The sequence below is a fragment of the Pongo pygmaeus genome, chromosome 12, assembly GCF_028885625.2.
Source record: "Pongo pygmaeus isolate AG05252 chromosome 12, NHGRI_mPonPyg2-v2.0_pri, whole genome shotgun sequence".
In the NCBI taxonomy this organism is placed as follows: Eukaryota; Metazoa; Chordata; class Mammalia; order Primates; family Hominidae; genus Pongo; species Pongo pygmaeus.
Genome location: NC_072385.2, coordinates 117313131 through 117330945, shown reverse-complemented (window position 1 = coordinate 117330945; position 17815 = coordinate 117313131). Strand labels below are relative to the sequence as shown.

The following is a 17815-nucleotide window of genomic DNA, read 5'->3' as shown; positions in this document are numbered from 1 at the left end:
TACTGTCTTGGGTTCCCAGATTATTGGAGCAGCTGTGATCTCATGAATTTACTCAGAACAACTAGTATGTACTGAATATCTACTACATGCCAAGAAGAGAGTCTAGGCCTTGCTTTTAAAATGTAGGGGTGGGTGACACAAAATTTCCTCCATCATAGACCACTACATTCTATTGAGATACTTCCCAATAAATATTGATACCAGACATAAACTCCATTCTTAGTATCCAATCAAATATTATTTTACTAAGAACATAATGTTCACACCGTGTTTAATAAGCTTACAAGGTACTTGTTACATTGCATTATTTCCTCAATTGTAAAAGATGTTATAGTCAGCCTTTCATATTCACGGTTCCACATCCTTGGAATTCAACCAACTGAGATTGGAAAATACTCAGAAAAAAAAAATAACAACAATAAAACATAATACAAATTTAAAAAACAACATAGTATAATAACTATTTACTTAGCATTTACATTGTATTAGGTATTATAATCTAGAGATTATTGAAAGTATATAGGAGGAGATACATAGGTTATATGCAAATACCATGTCATTTTATATAAGGGACTCGATCATCTGCAGATTTTGATATCTTGGGAGAGGGGTGGTGTCTCTCCCAGGGACGATTACAGTACAGGGGAAGGATGTACAGCACAGGGGATGGTTGTACAGTACAGGGGACAGTTATACAGTATGGGGGACAGTTAGTTGTACAGGACAGGGCATGGTTACATAGTACAGGGGACAGTTGTAGAGTACAGGGAATGGTTATACAGTACAGGGGATGGTTGTACAGTACAGGGCATGTTTGTACAGTACAGAGGGCAGTTAGTTGTACAATACAGGGCATGTTTATACAGTACAGTGGATGGCTGTACAGTACAGGGCATGGTTGTACAGTACAGGGGACGGTTGTACAGTACAGGGCATGGTTGTACAGTACAGGACACGGTTGTACAGTACAGGGCATGGTTGTACAGTACAAGGCATGGTTATACAGTACAGGGCACAGTTGTATGGTACAGAGCACGGTTGTACAGTACAGTCTTGCTGGTTGCCAGATGACTTGGAGGTACCATTTCCCCTCCCTGGGAGGAGGTTACAATTGGTATAGGACTTGGACATTTCCCTTGTTTACCAAATGGTGTGAGAATAGAATAAAGAAAGTCACATCCCAGTAGAAGTTTCAGCAGGAGTCTCAAGTTTCTGCCACCTTGCTCGATCGCTTCTGTCATGAGCATGACACATTCCAAGAAGCAGACACCCCCTCAGCCCAGGTTCCAGAATGAGAAGAAACGTAGACCAGTGCCACAGAAACCAACCTGCAGCCCCTGACACAGGGCACAGCAAGATAGTCGTCGCTATCAGCCACTGAGATTTGGGGGTTATTTCTGACTGCAGCAAAAGTGACATACTCCACATTTTTCCAGATTAAATAATTTTATATTCACAGGTATTATGTTGGGGTCTGCTGAGAAGAAATTATGTCCATTTTATGGATGACATCCCTAGGACGTAAGAGTGGTTAAGCAATGGCCCAGAAATCAACCAAAAAGAGGAGCAAAGCTATATACTCAGCTGAATGAGTATATAGCATAAAACAAGACTGACTCACTTTAATGTAAAAATCTCTGCAAACTGCAGATCGATTAAAACACTAGCAAATCATAAAAGTTTCATTGGTCTCTGGGCCAGTTCCTGATATCAGGGATGATGCAACAACAGACCAAGAGGCCTACAATAGAACAAATGCAGAACCTTCTCTGTTAAGCTTCACGGGCTGGCAGCCCCAGCTCTCACACTCAGAGGCTCCACAAAGCAACCCTAAACATTTCAGAGAGACTGGATGCTCCTCTCTGGCCATAGAAAGGCCTTCTGAGCTCAACAGACAAGCTCTGTAGTGGCTCTGTGACAAATATCTCAGAATGCCCATTACATGCCTGCAACTGGCATCGGGAATGGCAACAATCACAGGGTGTGTTATTTCACCAGGAAATTCAAACAGAAAGACCGTGACCTTAAGGCAAGTCAAGGAGGAAGGTAGCAATTCAGGACAGAGGTTCACAGGATTTGACATGAGTGACTAATTCAATTTTTTTCTCCTATTGTTTTAAATTCAAACCTTATAGTTCTTTTTCTTTGCTTTATTATCTTCTTTTTCTCTTACTTTCACTTTAAAAAAACATTCCATTCAACGGGGGCGAGTGAGTCACCATAATCATTTATTTAGACACATTTCAGGCTCGCTCTATGCTATCTGGCCCAACTTGCTGACATATATGGAAGGCGTTCCGCAGCAGCTGATCTTTTCACCAGAAAGCCCAATTTTCAACAGCTATTTCTGGGGGGTCTGGGAGGGTTGGCACCTTGCATGTGGCTTTTCATGACAATTCACACCCTTGGTTTCCTACCCTGACCCAAGCTAGGCTGACTTCTAACACCTCCCACTCCTGTATACCCACAGATGCTGTTTTCAAGCCTCCTCGTACCTGGAGCAACAATCCTGGCCTTTGCCTTCTTATACTGTCATATCAACTACATTAAATTATCATCCTAGAGCAATTAGGTAAACATATACGTGTGCATGTTTGTAAAGCACCGCACTGCAGTGCAGAAGCCAAATGCTAATATAAAATCAGGAAAAGTATTTCTGACAGCTGGAAAAAATCCCCAAACAGTTGCAGACAAACCTGGAGAAGTAAAGTTGATAAAAATTGATCTGTGAACAGACTCTATCCTTCATCCAAAACCTCTCACTAGGTAGCACCTTGTGAACACGGGTCCCTCACAGGCATGTGAGTCACGCCCTGAAATTTATACAGAGCTTTCAACTTGTTTTCAAAGCCTGTTATCTTCAAAATATTCCTGAAAGGGAGGCAGGAAGGAAGATTAGCTCCACTGGAGGATAAGGAGATGAACACCCAGGGACGCTGTCCACTCACTTTGAGCAGGTCATTGGCAGACCAAGAGTTAACTTTTTATTATTTTAATATCAGGTGCAGTGAATTTTTTTTTTAATTTCCCTATTTTAAAAACTTGTAATACGCCATTGAATGCAGGAAATTCCAGTCATCTTATCTCAAGTACCTTCAGGTAAGTTTCTTCAAGGAGGCTGCTTGGAATGGGTTCCATGAGGGCGGCGTTTATCTGTCGGAACAACCCCAGCACCTAAGCACAGTCAGTTCTCAAAAAACAGTTTTTGAATAAGGAAAAGGCAAGTCTTTGCTTTTTCCCTTTTTAATATTTTTAAGCAAACCTACTACCTGATCCAGCAGCTGAAAGCAATCTTCCCTCCCCAGCTCTCGTTAATGAACACTCCACAACTTTGTAACTATGGGGTCCATCCTTTGACACCCACACATACTTCTGGTTGGAAATCCATTTCTATCATTCCTTTGTGAAAATTCCCTAACATCTTCCCACAGCTTCAGGATGTCATCTAGCTTCAGTCTTCAGTGAGCTCTTACCCACCCCCCTCACACTCTAACCCTATGAGCCACTTGTCCCCCCTGCTCTAAGTTGCTACAAGTTGCTATAAGCCACTTTTTGTCCTGAGGAGCAGGATTCAATGGGCAGAGGATATGAGGTGGGAGCTGGCAGCCTGCAGAGGTCCCTGAGCCTCACTGGGGCCAAATGCTTTCCTTAGCCATCCTCTCTCTCCTTGCTGTAGCCCTATTACATTTGCTAGGATTTTTCCCTGCATTTGAAGAAATTCAAGCTCCTATGAGATGAGCATTTTGCTCTGTAAAGGGAAAGGCCCTGCCAGGAGAGGTTCTTTTCCTTCTGGAAAGGTCTCCAGAGACAAAGTCTTCCGGGTCCCACAGGCTCCCCCTGCTACCCCCTGCTACCCCCTGCTTCAGCAAAGTGGAGAGTGGAAAGTCTTGGCTGAAATCCTGACACACTTTGAAGGTTTCTCGAGAGCCTCCCTGTTCCAGCCTTCAGGACAGTTTTTATAAACACCAGTCCCCAGCAGGGATCGGACGAGCAGTTAATCCCCGGGGATTCTGAAGAAGCCCTCTTCCTCTGGACTCCAATTAACACTCTCCTCTCCACAGCTTTCACTTCCAGCTTTCTCCTGGCACCTTATCCTTTCCTTAGCAATCCTGCCCAACTGATGGTTGTCCAGCTGGTTAATGGGGATTTACAGCCAGCATTTCTTCAAAGTTCCAATGTTTATTTAAAAAAAATCACAAATAATATTTAACTAGGACTCTTGGACTTAAAAAAATAAATAGGAGCAGAAGTCTTCATAAAAGCTGGGCTCTCTTTCTATCCCAGACCCTGTGCTATGTGCTGGGGATGTGAAGATTGAAGACAAGCCTGGGCCTGCCATGCATGGTGCACAGACTAGCATGAGAACAGGCCAGTGAACTGGAGACAGCAAAAATGTCCTGGGTCAGAGGGAGCGCCAGGAGGGCCTTAAAATCACAGGCTGGCCTGTGATGTCTCCATGACCCCATGGCCTGCAACCGGTCACTTGTCCACTCAGCTCTGGCCCTGGCCTCCCTGAAGTTTCTTCACCTGGACAGACACACTCCACTCTGGTTTGGCCCTCGCTGAGGCTCAGGCTGGAACAATTTCCCCCGATTATCCACATTGATTATTTTACGTCCTTCAGGCCTTCACTCAATCCTCACCTTCTCTGACAACCCTATTTAAAATAGCAACTCTTTCCCCAAACTTGCTGTCATCCACCCATCCTTCTGTATACCCATCTCTGCTTCATTTTCCTTCATGGAACTTACCACCATCTAACATGATATACATTTTACTTGTTTATGTGTTTATGGTCCGTCTTTCCCCAACAAAATATAAGCTCCATGGGTTAGGGAGCGTTGTATGTTTGGTTTACTGCTGAATCCCCAGAAACAGACCCAGAGAAGTGCACAGCTCATTGTAGGTGCTCAGTAAGTATCTGTTGAATAAGTGGATGGACGGATGGATGGATGAATTTGACGGGGACCTGGGGAAGGTTTACGGCAAATGTTATACCAGAAGCGAATCTCAAAGGGTCTGTCCAGGCAAAGAAAGGGCATTTTGAAAAGAGGATGTAGCTCATGTGTGATCCTGGGTAAATCACATTACCATTTTCTCTTCTGTAATATGAAGCTAACGCATAGTATTTGTAAGTCTACGATGAGCCATGAAACTGAAAATGGACTTTGGGTGAGCTAAACTGAGCCAATAGTGGGGCAGGCTGAAACAACATGGGAAGAGACAAGAGGAAGTTGCCTTTCTCCACAGCCAGCAGATTGAGTTATGACCAGCAGACAGATACTGGGGAAGCCCAGCCCTGTGAGGTGGGAGCTGGTGGGTCAGCTTGATCTCCTGGTTCAACAAGGAGTGTTTCTGTTCCAGGGCAAGGCAAAACCCCAAGCGCTCTATAAAACTGCAGCCTGTGAATCACTGATTCACCAAGCAAGCCAAAATGTTTGCATCTCTCAGAGTCTTGGTTTTGCTCTCTATATAATAAAGAGCACTTCTTCTCCCATCGAATGACACATCTGGAAGTATCCAGAAAACTGTCTGGCACTTTGGGAATACATGGTCAAAGTTTGTTAAGTAGAAATACCATATACTATTTGCATGAAATTTACATTAAGGCAGGGAGTGCCATGGGACTCCATTCTGGAAAAAGGCAAAGAAATCAAGCTATGATCATATTTTCTGAGGCTTAAGAGACTCCAGTCATGGCAGGAAAAAGGATTTTATTTTCTTAAAAAAAAAAATAAAATTGTGGCCTGGAAGCAGTGTGAGCTGTGTGGTATGGAAACGTGTAGAAGTTTTAGAGCCAGGCCGACTTCAACCAAATCCTGTTGCCCCATTTTCAGCCCTTTTCAGTCCTATGTCTTAAAGCAAATTTTAAAAAACCTTCTTAGCTTCATTGTCTTTATCTTTAAAAGAGAAACGAAAATATCACCTTAGAAGGTGTCTGTGGGATGAAAAAATGTATACAAAAATACTATTCAAATAGTTAGAATTAATAGGTGCTAAGCGTATACTGAATAGCATAATTCACTGTTAACATAATTAAAAATTTGGGAATACTATGAAAAATTAAGGGTCATGTCTGGACTGGGCAACCTATAAGTCACTGGTTAAAAAACAATAACTCACATTCATATACCACAAATAGTGATCACACTGTAGCTATTTTAGTTTCTATGAGCTACTCAATCTATTTCCTGAATCTGAGGTTTAACAGATAAATTTACACAACCCATGACCTTACTAGCAGGTTACTGAACATGTAGTGAGAAAGGAGGAAAGAGGGATGAGGCCTTGACACACAGATGTTTTAAAGGGAGAAAAAATAGGAGATATGCACTTAGCACTCCAGCTGCACCCGTACAAGCTCACTCCCTCGCCCCGAGTGATGAAAGAGGAAACCCCAATTCAGACCCATGGGGAAGAGGGCTCTTGGCTTCAGTAATTGCAGGCCAGAGCTGAACAATCTCCTCTTCCATCTTGAGAATGCCTCTGGGCTTGGGGTGTGGGGCCCAGAGTGTGGGCTTGCCTCACCAACCCAGGAATGGCTTTAGGCTTCATCTAGTCAAACACACTTGTTAAAAATGGAGGAACTGAGGCTCAGGGAGGAGAGGGGACTTACAACAAGTTAGGCAGAAGGTCAGTGGCAGAGCTAGGCTTATACCCAGGGGACTCCTTGGACAGTGCTCGCTCCACTGCCCACATGGTCTTCCTGATCCTCCGCAGTTTGGCAAGCAAAACTGCAACAGTCTTTCACATTCTCTTCTGTTCCTTCTCCCTCACATCCAGTGTCTCAACTCTGCTAAGCCCTGCTTGGGTTTGACCCTAAAGAACTTGAACCTGAAGGAGTTGTAGATGTGCGGCAACTGGAGCACGGCCTGATCACACAGGGGCTCAGATAACTGCAGCACAGCTTCTCCTGCTCCCTCCCTTTCTTTTCTCTTTCATAATCTTTTTCCTACTTTCCCCAACTGACTATTACATAAAATTGAATGCATTCTTGGTCTTTTTTTTTTAAACCTGAATTGGGTTTTTCTTTCACTTATTTTTATTTCTAAAGTCGCATATGCAAATGATTTGGGTGTTTTTAAAATGTGTAGCATAAGATTTACAGGGTTCTATGTTTCTGAAGCAGCATAATTGGATATTTCTCCCTAAGAAATGTAATTCAGTTGCTTTCTGCCAGTTAATGTCAGAATTGCTTTTCCTGGTAGTCACCGGTCCTTGAAAGACACAAAAGGTCCCTTGGCTTGCAGGGGCATCTGAGTAGTCAGTTCCACCTGTGAGCTACACAAAGGCCAGGGCAGAGCCTTGTCCAGAGAGCGCCTGGCAGATTCCTGCCCTCTGCAGCGCTTCCTTGGAACGAAAAGGATTCCCCCAATGCACATGTACACGCTTACACATACACCTGTACACATCCACATATTCACCCCCACACACCCACTCACAAACTGCACACACACATACCCACACTCACACATACCTATACACACACAGCTATACATATCCACATATCCACACCCACACACCCACTCACAAGCCACACATAAACACACATATATTCCAACCACACACATCCATTCAAACCACACACAACATACTTATACACTCACAAGTCCAGGCCTCTCTAGTTTCTAAGGGCCAGCCATCCCCAGAGGCACCCTCTTCTCCATGTGCACTGATGTGAGCCATATTTACAGCTACCTAGTGGCTTCAATAGTTTATGCAAACCAAAGGCCTTCAGGAGCCTGGAAGTTAAGGTCACTCCTCCATGGTGGAAGCCACATGGCTATCACTGGTTATGAGTGGGTGAGACCCTCCTCCAGAAGGACATAGTGGGTCCTCAGAGAGGAGGAGCTGCTGATTTTTAAGCATCATCAGATTCTGAAAGAAATGTTAATCTTTTGATCTGGAAAATGTCAGAATTATGATGCATTAATAATAAACTCAAAAGACAAAGACATAAAGAAAGAGAAAACAGGAAAGAAATGCAGAGCAATTGCTGGAATGGCCATTGCCATTAGGGCCACTGCCAACGGCCATGCTTGGTCAAGCAGCCAATGAGACCTCGTGAGCATCAGTGGTGTGAATGGCAGTAGAGGCACCAGGGCCAAAATACATCTGATGCAAACCAGCCAAAGGCACAGAAACACTAGAGCTGTGGAAGAAGTAAAGGAAGACCCGGGAGGGAACCCAGCACAGCACAGGGAAACTTTCTACATCCCTCCAGAGGTCAGCCTGGGGCTGGTAGAAGTTACCAGTACGGCCAGACAGACAGCTCAGTGCTTCCCACTCTCCTCCTCTTTTGACGTCCTAGCCTCCATGTCTTAATTCTCAGAGAGACAAAAGAAGAAGTCATTTACTTAGACACTCAGTTCCTAGGGGCCAGGGAAGGGAAGTGACAAGCTCAAGCTCACTTTACAACCAAAGAACAGACCCAAAATAAGAACCAAAATGTTCTCACACTCGGCTGAGGCTTTTCACTTCCCCATGCTCACTCTTCCAGCCCTGGCTCTTCCTCACATGGGTAAAATGATGAGTAAGATTTAAAAATTCCCTCTACCATCCCCCCTAAGGCCAAAACCGAAACTTAATTATAAGCCACACTCAATAAAAAATTCCCAGCTTATTTTTACTTCTCAGGAAATTTTCTTTTTTAAATGACTTTGTCCCAGTGAAATTTGAGAGCCCATGATTTTGATTTTTTTTTTTTTTGGCTGTTGTTTTGTTTTTGTGCCAAGCATGGTCATTTAATTCAGTTAATTGACAAAATATAAAAATGGCCACTAATGCTTTTGATAAGCATGAGATGGGCCATGTCACCATACCCTCTAATATCCAAAGGTAGGATATTCACTTGTGTCGTCTGGACTTTGCCGACACAGTCAGTTCTTTGAGGCTTTCTGCAAGATCCACAAACCCTTCTTTGAGACTCTTTACTCAGATGTGCTTCCAAATTCAGAAATGTCTTTTAGAAAGGTAAAGAGTGCATAAGCCATATATTACATACATGCCCAGCAGGGTCTGGGGCATTCATCTTTCTACTGAAAACCTCATTCATCTTGAGTGTAATACATAAAAGTTATAGAGTCTCTGGGCCAGCTTTTGCTTTCAAATGCATGATGAAATAAACTTCCCATTTTCAGAGCTTTTTGGATTTCAGACTTAAAAATAAGCGAATGTGTATGTGTCAAAAAATAGCTTATGACCCCATTTATTACTTCTGAAGGTATTCAAGGACCTGGATTTAAAACCGCAAGACTCCAGAAAAAAAATACATGTTTTAAAAATAAGAAAAAGACTTAGGATAAGGAGATTGATTATATAGTGCATGTACAGTGCTTGATGCTGATGAGAATCATTATCCTTGTTACAATCTAGGAAATAATGTGGCTAGGTTCACTTCAGGCATAAATTGAAAGCTCGAAAGCTAGAAACAGAAGTCTAGAGGGGTTGACTATGTGGGGCTTTTTCAGGGACAATTCAGGAATGTGTTGTCAGAGAAAGGAGAAGTTTCACGTCATTTCCCACCCAGAAAAACAAATAAAGAGGAACCTAGAGGATGTAGCAAAAACTTTACAAACAAATTTTATTCAAAGGTCAGGCCAAAAGGCAGATGGATGTATATTTAATTCACATATTCCTCACAATATTACTGAGACACAAACATTATTAACTTTAGTTCACAAACTGGAAAACTTAGCAAGCTTAAGGAATTTGCCCAAGGAAAGGGCCAAGATTCCATCCAACCCAGGTCTGTTTGCTTCCAAACACTTGCTCCAGAACTTCAAGGAGCAGATGTCACTTGTCTGGATTTCAAAGAGCTGTGGTAGCTGAGTTTTCTTGTCTCAGCCTTGGAAAAGCCACTGGTCTCAGTTTCTCTCTCTTCCTCTTTTCCTGTCTTTCCCTTTCTTTCCTTTCCTTTTTTTCTTTTCTTTTCCTTCCTCCCTTCCTTTTCTCTTCCTTTTCTTTTCTCTTCATTCCATCCATCTACGTAGCTATCTAATCCCCCAGTTTCTGTGGAATAGAGGAGAAAGAGCTGGGGTGTTCATCAGCATGCACGCCTGTCACTCTGTAAGCTGAGAACATAGTTATCTTGTGTTCCTTCCCATGACTGCAAGCTATACCAAGGAAGGGCCTGAGAAGTAAGTTGGATACCACCTGCCTCGACTGGGAGCGATCCACAGCTCAACAAGGCCGTATGCTGCACTCACTGCAGGCTCAGCTCATTACTTCTGTGTGGCATCCTCCGTCGAGGTGGGCTGAGCAAAGGACACCCTGAAGGACGTCAGCTAAACACAGACACACCAGTCACAGGGAAGCACTTGAAACACAAGCTATATTTCATTCAGTTCTAAGGTATGGAGGCTCCTCTGGCTAGCAGAAACTTACCACCTCTTTGAGGTGAGTGTTCTACCCAAGACACATGCTAATTAACTCCACGCTCCTCACATATGCACAGCTCTTATTTATAGTGTGGGTGATACAGAGAGATCAGGCTTTGAAGGCACACAGATGTGGTTTCAGATACCAGCTATGCCACTTTTCTAATGAGGTGACATTCTGCAAATTCCTTAACACCTCTGGACTTCCATTTCCCCATCCATAAAATGGGGATAATATCTGTTTCAAACGTTCTTCAGAAGATTGCTAAAAGTGGGTACAAAATGTTTATCATTGCCCTGCTGACAATACCCTACATGGCTCAGTAGGAACACAAGACTCTGGAGATCAGACAGCTTGTCAAAGCCCAGGCTGCTTGTGAGTGGGCAGCGTGACTACAAGACCCCGGGTCTTCTTGGACTCTCCACTTGCTCTTGCCCCAACCACAGCATGAAGCTTCTTACATGAGGTGACTGGGAGCCAGCCTCATTGTTGTGGCTGGAAAGGCCTGCATCTAGTTGCCAATGCGAATGAGAGAACTTGAAGACTGTTGGGATAAGAGCGTGTCACTCACTGTTCCTCATGATCAAAAAATGATTGTGCATTTAATTTTGAAACTCAGGAATCATCAAACCAAATAATGATTTTTAAAAAACAACATTAACTTAAAACAGAAGAGCACATTGCAGTAACCAAAGCATCTGTGAGGTCAACCTTATTCTGCATTCACTGTGGTGAAGGCTCTGGAATATGGGAGTAAGCTGGTCCCTCTGTGCCACTCCTGTGTCTCTGCTTGTCTCTTCCCACTGTCATCAGCCTTTTATCAGGATGCTCAGCCAGAAAGTAGCTCCCTTTCTGGGAAGGAAAACAGGGCTTCTCACCTCCTTGAGAGGATTCCTTGAAAACACACTTGGTTCTCTGCATCCCAGCTCTCTCTTGGCAACCCTGCTAACTAAAACGGCTAGGTTTTGCCTCTTCACCTGTCACTAGAGGAAATGAGTCCAAGAGCTTATTAGAATCATCAGGCTAGATGTGGAAAGGCACTTTCAAGTCATCAAATCCAGTCTTCCCATTTCACCAACAGTGAAACTGAAGCACGGAGACCTGCTCCTCCCTTACGAGGAAGTGAGGACTGCAGCTGACAGCTGAGCTTAGGTGGGCAGCCTTCCAGGAAATGCGTGTTTCTGTTTCATGCTCCCTCTCTGTGCAACATCAGGTGTAATTCAGGTGGTCCACGGAGAGCGCCCATGTGGAGGGAAATTGACTCTATTGAAGCACGAGTCAAAACAATACATCCCTCTTCTCCCAGCACACTGCACTCTGTATAACACTGGCCAGGCTCCACTGGGCCATGTGTTTCCTCCCCTGATTCTCCCATGGAGAGAGAGCTACCTGAGGGCAGGGGTAATGTCATATTGATCACTGTATCCTAGCACAACACAGAGCAAGAACTCACCCCGTACATATTTGTCAAATGAATAATCTCATTTTTATGCTTGATCCATCATAAAACTGCAATTAAACTCTTTGGGGCACTCCATTTCCCCAGTTTCATTTAAAAAATCTAATTATCTATGCCATACAGAATTTTTATTAGAAAGTGAAGTCATTAAATAAGCAGACACCAGACTCAGGCCCTGAGATAATTGCAAATAGAAACGCATCTGTCTGCAGCGCTAAGCTGGACCTGGTAAACACACTGCTGGGAAACATGGCACCCATTCTCAGCACCTGGATTTGTGGGGGAAATGGGATTCTTAGGCCAGAGAAATTAGGCTTCCAAATTAACCAAGAAAGGCTAATGAGCAATTCTATAACTGCTTTTCAATACCTCCAGCTTCCTAGGTGATAGCTGTACTGACAGACTGAATCCCAGCATTTTGGGAGGCCAAAGCGGAAGGACTACTTGAGCCCAGGAGTTCAAGACCAGCCTGGGCAACATGGCGAAACTCCACCTCTACAAAAAGTGAAAAGATCTTGGTGGTGCACACCTGTGGTCCCAGCTACTCAGGAGGCTGGGGTGGGAGGATCACTTGAGCTGAGGAGGTCGAGGCTGCAGTGAGCCATGATGGCACCCCTGCACTGTAGCCTGGGTGACAGAGCAAGACCCTGTCTCAAAAAAAGAAAAAATAAATAAACTGAATCCAAGTCACCTTTGTATTTGAAGAGCCATCCATCCATATGTTCTGACCTTGTTTATCCTGTCTCTGTATCCCTGGAAAGCAACTGTTATGCTTTCCATTCATAAGTTCAATCATAAAATCTTGGCCTGCTTAAAGGTTCAGTTTATTTCAGTGACAAATCAGCAATCCATTCTTGTGCAAAGGAAACTACTTCTAGCATCATCAAACATTTTCCTTTAACTCAGATGTGTCAAACTCCTCTTCTATTCATTACTTATAGAAATAACATCCCAGCCAACTGCAGAAGCAATTCTTAAGGCTGTGGTGACAGCAAAATCCTAATAAATTCTCTAAATATTTACTAAGAGACTGAGTTACAACACTGACTGGTTCCACCCGTTAAAGTCTGCCTGCATTCTCCAAACACAATTATTTTAGGTCACTGACACGCCAGCCAAGGAAATGACAACACTGTGTACTACGGCACAAAGAGCAAGTAGAACCTAGCTTTAAATTCTGGTCCTGCCACTTCCTAGCTTCTAGACACGAGGCAAGGGACTTTACCTTTCCCCATTTTCTTAACTGTAAAATGGGGACAATAATACTAATGTCATAGAATTGTAGTGATAATTGAGAAAAATGTATATTAATGTTTATAGTAACTTAAAAAAAAGAAGTTCAACATGCTCAGAATAAAAAAATATGAAGCATTCATTTTAAAGTATTCTCACAGATAGAATATGTTTCCAAAACTCAGGGTGTTTGCTGCCACTTCAAATTTGTTCTCCTTTGAAAAAAAGAGTGTTGGTGATTCGTGCATTGTTGTGGTATTGTAGAACATAGCTTATCTAGTGAGCGATAACTTGAAAATTAACCAGCAGTGCTAGGAGCCTGAGCATGGGCAATTTTTAACCTTCTCAGATAATGAATGGATCTCCAAAGGCTAGAATTCATCCAAAGAGCTTTGTACCATGGTTTTAAGGGGACCCAGAGGTCCAGTAACTGAGAACGCTTTTCTAATCAATATACCTAAATAACAGCAAGTCTACTGTGAGGTGGGCACCATGCCAGACCCTTTAAATACATAAGATCATTTAAATCTTAGAAGGCAAGTATAATTATTGCAATTTCTCAGATGTAAGAATTGAGACCCAGAGAGGTTAGATGCACCTTCAACCACAGTTAAGACAAAGCAGTAGTGGAGTTTGAACTCATGCCTGACTCCTAAGACCACTTTCTTTCCAATCACCATGATGCCTTGTCAGGTAATTCATGCAGCTCTTGAGACAAGATTTTAACCATGATGAAGTGGGAACCGGAGACTTCTATGAGAGGATGAGTCAAAACTCAGTGAGAAAGGCAGTCCTGGCTCCCTGCCATGCTTCTCTCCCCTACCCTGCTCACAAGGGCTGATGTGTGGCTCTCCAACCATCACTCCATTGCTCCTCAAGTGGGCAGTGGAAAGACAAATGTATTTCAGCCCCAAAGCACAAATCACCTGATTCAACCCTCATGGGTGACCTAGTCAAGTGGCTATCTCTGGGCCCTACATCAGCCTGTCCTTCCTTTTATCATACCACCTGTCTAACTGTATTACAAGGATCTTTTTCCATGACTAAATTTTTTTTTTGAAAACAGAAATACTGCTCATTTTTCAAACCCCTAGTTCCCAAAACTGTATTCGGTACAGAGCAGATACTCAATAAATGTAAGGTACATAAATAAATTAAAGGATTCAACATCAAGGCTGGGCAAAATGCCTCTGGAGGATGCCTCTAACCCTGAGATTTTACAGCTTAATTATTCCTAAATTGGTTTTCAATCTCTGGACAGTGGTCCAGGGCTCTCTTTAAGATTGAGATCTCCCAATAGAACTAGGACATTATGGGTCCTTCAACCTTTCAAAGTGTTCAAAGCATTCCCGGTAGGCTATTCTATGCCATCCTAAAAGAACAAGAAAATGTGACCAGTAGGATAGATGCTGTCAACCCCATTTTAAAGACGGAGAAACTGAGGCTATATGAGTGAACTGACTTTCTCAGGACCAACATTTGACACTGAGGCTGCTGATTCTCTGGTCTTTTTTTGCTACCATTATACATGCTCAGCTTATTTTTAACAAACCTAGAGCATGGCAATGTGAAGGGACTGGCAGGGAATGGAAAAGAAGAGCGTGTACTGAAGAAAAAAACACCAGGGAAGGGAAGGAACAGTCTCACTGGAGAGTGTCACTGACAGCTGACAGTGGGTGCCCCTATGGCCCTGGGGAGCTATGAACTCCTTGCCCAGGGCTGGCTTGGGAGGGTCTACTCGACTCTGGGACCCTGACTTATCTAGTTGCATCTAGGCCTGGGAGCAAACGCAAACTGAATTCTTCTTGGTGCTGAGTAAAAACAGGAAGTCACAAGTGGCTTTGCTCTGCTCTCAGCTGGGGTCCTCAACAGTTCAGGTCAAGGGTACACTTGGGACACTACAGACAGCTTCCTGGCAGCTCCCTCCACAGTAGTCCAGCAGGGACAGGAAAAGTGGAGACACCTTCCAAAGAGCCTCCTGTAGTGTGGGTTTAGGCAGCTGGACTAAGGAAGTCCCTGTGATCCCTCTGGGACAGGACCAGGGAGCCCAACAGAGATGCGTGTATGTCAGCTTCATCACTTTTCCATTCATTCAACCAAAACTGAGGGCTGACTGTGTGCTCAAATCAATGTGACCTTAGGGAAATAACTCACTTGCTCTGAGCTTAGTTTCCTCATCCGCAAAGTGGAAAGAGCCCCTGCCCCACGGGGCTATTGTGAAGATGAAAGGAAATAACACCAGTGAGGTCCTTCGCCACATTTGGTATCTATTTTTAGCACCAAGGCAGTATGCGCCCACTGTGTGCCCAAGCCCGTGATGCTGCCGCTGCCCCCTTCCCAGAGTCAGAGCCCAGAGGCAGGAGGGAACGTGGGCAGGTCTGTTTCCACCTCGCTTTCCCACTCTCCCCTCACAGGAACCCAGGGCCAGCAGGAGGTGAAGTTCTGCCAGCCCCCAGCCTGGGCCCAGCGCCCATGTTTATGACTGTTTATTTCAGAGCAAGTAGAAAGGAGAAATTAGAGCCATGAAAGACAGGACAACGGACCAATAAAAACCAGCTCCCAGAAGAGTCAGAAGGAGGAAGACAGGCAAAACTGTCACCATGGCAACACAAGACAGTCAGAAGCACGCAGGAAAAACAGCCCCTGCTCTGCCTCCTGTCTCCACTGCAAAGCAAGCCCTCGAACCCCAACCAGGGATCAGTGAAAGCCGACAACGATCCACCCAAAGATCTCTGGTACCCAAGCCCAGACCTGGCTAGCAGCCACTCTCCTCCTGCTGCCCCAGCACAAGTCCCAGCCTTCCAGGGTCCCAGATCAGCATTCTGTGCCCTGGGGACTCGACACTGTGCAGATGGCCCAGGTCCCATCCAGAGGAGATAGTGACTGGTGACAGAGGAAAGTTTCTAACAGGGAGAAAAGGAGAGTCACAGAGCTTCAGGGGAGATCAGGGCCCTAAACTCCAGCCCCATGACCCTGTCTTGGGTTCCCTGGGGAGCAGGCGGGTAAACAAGGGTGTGGGAGAGGACATCAGGCCCCGGACCCAGAAAGATTGCTCCATCAGTTCTGGACCTGGCACCCCCAAAACAGTGGCTGGGGGAATTCTGGGGATGGGTGGGGAAATAGCTTTGGAGGCCTTAAATGACAAAGATCTTGGCCCTGGTCTCTGGGGACACTGGCTAGCGAGTAGGAGCAGCTTGGAGGAGGACCCAGGGACGGGCTGGCCCATTTTGACAGAGAATGTCTCCTGGCAGACAAGACAGGTGTCTCCACCAAAAAGCATGGTTGGCCTGGGACCAGCATTTTGGGAAGTGGGTCAAATTGTTCCCAAAGCTCAGTATTGGAAAAGTGCCTTTTGCCAAACTGGGGTTCTGGGTTCTGAGGGAGGAGAGAGGGTGACGGCAAGGTGTGCTGGGTCCTAGGCACAGTAGCTTTCTGGCTGGCTAAGAACGTCTGTGGCAGGTGGCAGCAGAAGGGTCCAGGTGTGCAGGAGCTGAGGAGGGGGCCATCCCTCCCTTTGGGGCTGTAGAGAGTACCCAGGAGCCCGGGGCCTCGGGTGGTGGGAAGGGGAGTGTTAGGGGTCCCCTGCAAGAATGGAGCTTATGATACCTGGGGGTGGGGGGTAAGTGAGTGAGGGACGAGGGAGGGTGGTCTGGGAAAGGAACACAATCAGGAGGCAGCCCTCTCAGAAAGAGGGCAACTGGGCACAAAGCCGGACCTCTGGCCGGCGATCGCTAGAGAAGGGCTCCTGGATGGTGTCCTCCGCTCTCCCTCCCTCCCAAAGGCTGCAGGGGCGTCCGGGAGAAGGATGGCAGGGAGGCGCCCGCCCCGCCTCACGGTGCCCCGCGGTGCCCCGCGCAGGCCGAGCCCGGCGCCCGCAGACCCCCGCCCGCGCCCCTGCCGCGCTCCCAGCCGCGCCGCGCTCACCGAGTCGCCGCCGCCCTGCTCTGCCGCCCGCTCCGCCGCCGCCGTGTACGCCTCTCCCGCGGCCGCCGCAGCCTGCGAGACGGCCTCGGAGCCCCGCCCCGCCCCGCCCCGCCCCGCCCCCAGCCCGGCTCGCGGCAGCCGCCCCGCCCCCGCCCCGGGGGATCCCCACCCGCGCTGTCACCGGCCGCGTCCTCACCCTCGCCTGGACAATCCCATCTCCTTGCCCGGCTCTGCCCTCTGCTCCCAGGAGCTGGTGCGGACCCGCCCCAGCACGGTCGCCCCTGCCCCTTCTCAGCCTTGGCCACTTGGCCTTGCCTTCCCAGAGGAAGCCTGAACCAGACCTTTCTGTTTCTGCACACCGAATTCCTCCACACCCATGGTTGCCCTCCAAGAAAAAGGAGAAATCCCCGCAATCTCTAGACGCATATTCACCTTCAAATTAATGTCCAGCCAAATCATCCCAGTCCCTAGGCACACTCCAAATTACTTGAGATTCTGAACCCAGTCTCGCTCCCAGTCCCTTTCTGCCCACCCTATTAACAGATCTCCAGCCTTGGGGCCCGCAGTTATCCGATGGGACCACCGTAAAGTCTTCCCAAAGTCTCAATCCAAAAAATGTAATTAACCTTAAGGAGTAAGTCTGCAAAAACACTTTAAAAATTCTGTGATGCAAAAAGAAAGTAGTGGGTTACAGCGTCATTGACGTGATCATTGTTCTAAAACATCTGCCATGGAGGCTTTTTGCATTAGAGAGAGGGAGATTCAGGAAACCAGAGAGGACTCAGCAGTGCCAAACAGGTTGTGAGTCAGAGCTCCTGT

The 17815-nt window shown here is 45.8% G+C and overlaps 1 protein-coding gene across 2 annotated transcripts in view; it reads right to left on the bottom strand.

Moving 5' to 3' along the window:
• Positions 1-17081, bottom strand: part of CYRIA (CYFIP related Rac1 interactor A) — a 106255-nt gene extending 89174 nt beyond the window's left edge. Inside the window, exon 1 of one of the 2 annotated variants that reach the window (XM_054475697.2) lies at positions 16997-17081. The gene's annotated coding sequence lies outside the window, so the exon portion shown is untranslated. The remainder of the gene's footprint in view (positions 1-16996) is intronic. The other variant, XM_054475698.2, reaches the window with a different exon arrangement.
• Between the last annotated feature and the right edge of the window lie 734 nt (positions 17082-17815).